The sequence below is a fragment of the Sceloporus undulatus genome, chromosome 1 (assembly GCF_019175285.1).
Source record: "Sceloporus undulatus isolate JIND9_A2432 ecotype Alabama chromosome 1, SceUnd_v1.1, whole genome shotgun sequence".
NCBI classification, from domain to species: domain Eukaryota; kingdom Metazoa; phylum Chordata; class Lepidosauria; order Squamata; family Phrynosomatidae; genus Sceloporus; species Sceloporus undulatus.
The window spans coordinates 334,592,664-334,594,640 of NC_056522.1; positions in this window are offsets into that span (position 1 = coordinate 334,592,664).

The following is a 1,977-nucleotide window of genomic DNA, read 5'->3' on the forward strand; positions in this document are numbered from 1 at the left end:
GTGTTGCATTTTTATGACATTGCACTGGACATCAGAAATAAGATTGTTGCACAGAAATAAGCATTTGCCAGTGCTCATCTTCTTTCTGAATGTATTGAAGTGTCCTTGATGGAGGCAGGTGCATTTACTTTGGACAGACTTACTGACTTGGTGCATTTACACACCTCACACCTTTGACTGCTCTTTTTCTCTGCTCAGTGAAGCAGAACCTAAAGATTTCCAAACTGGCAAAACTTCATAATGTTCTAGAAATAAGCGTTGGCCACTTACAAAAAACAAACAAAACCACAACATAATTATATGGAGAGTAACTATTACCCTAGTAAATATTTTTCCTTGTAATATTTTTCTGCTGTCCTCCTGATACTTTAGGCTTAAGGCCCAACACCAGGAATAGGCTAAAAGCTAATAAATGTGCCTAAGTTTTTGCTGTTTTTATTCTACAACACCTTACATTGTCAGAAGTTCCTTTTTTTGGAGGCTGCCAAGAGATTTGAGGAAGTGAGCACCAACACTAGATACTTGGTCTCTCTTGGCCACATGCCTTTTACCCACCATGAGTTCAATTTGCTTGTTTCTTTCTTCAGTGTATACAGTCTTTGTAAACTTTGTGCATTCTTATTTTCATTACTCTTTTATTTGGCTGTGCATTAATCACACATGATTTGACCAAATTTATTTGAGTTTATGATTGTGTCATACAAGTACCTCAGCATTTCTGTTTGGTATGGCTTTGGATTTGGATTAAAGGAAAGGAATAATTTGAAGTTCCACCAGAATTCCTACAAATTTCACCATACCTTCAGCCTAAATCTGGAACAATTCACACATTATCACTTTATTGACAGCATTGTACAATTGCAAAATGGACTTTTAAGCACCATGCTATTCTGTAAGCCCACTGACTGATACACATACTTTACTCACCTCCAGCTTCCACCCAAAATAGATTGCCAGATGTATTGTTTAGAGCTGAGCTTTTTGCTACAAGTTCTGGTCTCAAAACACATGAATTTGCTTCAGAAACTTCTCAAAAATCAAAAGATTTCTGTTTTGTGGGGTGGGGGAAGAGTTGTGGGACATACTCATCAAATTTGCAGATGACACCAAATTAGGAGGAATAGCCAATACCCCAGAGGACAGGATCAAAATTCAAAATGACCAGAATAGACCAGAAAGCTGGATCAAAGCTAACAAAATGAAATTCAACGCAGAGAAATGTAAGGTACTGCACTTAGGGCGGAAAAATAAAATGGACAGATATAGGATGGGGGACACCTGGCTGAATGCGAGTACATGTGAAAGGGATCTAAGAGTCCAAGTAGACCACAAGTTGAACATGCGTCAACAATGTGATGCGGTAGCTAAAAAGGCCAATGCAATTTTAGGCTGCATCAATAAAAGCATAGTGTAGATCAAGAGAAGTAATAGTGCCACTGTATTCTGCTTTGGTCAGGCCCCACCTGGAATATTGTGTCCAGTTCTGGGCCCCACCATTCAAAAAGGACATTGAGAAACGAGTGTGTCTAAAGGAGGGCGACTAAAATGGTGAAGAGTCTGGAAACCATGTCCTATGAGGAACGACTTAGGGAGCTGGGGATGTTTAGCCTAGAGAAGAGAAGGTTAAGAGGTGATATGATAGCCCTGTTTAAATATTTGAAGGGATGTCATATTGAGGAGGGAGCAAGCTTGTTTTCTGCTGCTCCAGAGAACAGGACCCAGAGCAATGGATGCAAGCTGCAGGAAAAGAGATCCCACCTCATTACGAGGAACTTCCTGACAGTAAGGGCTGTTTGACAGTGGAACACACTCCCTCGGAGTGTAGTGGAGTCTCCTTCCTTAGAGGTCTTTAAATAGAGGCTGGATAGCCATCTGTCAGCGATGCTTTGATTGAGAGTTCCTGCATGGCAGGGGGTTGGACTGGATGGCCCCTGTGGTCTCTTTCAACTCTACGATTCTATGATAGACTTCTTCAGA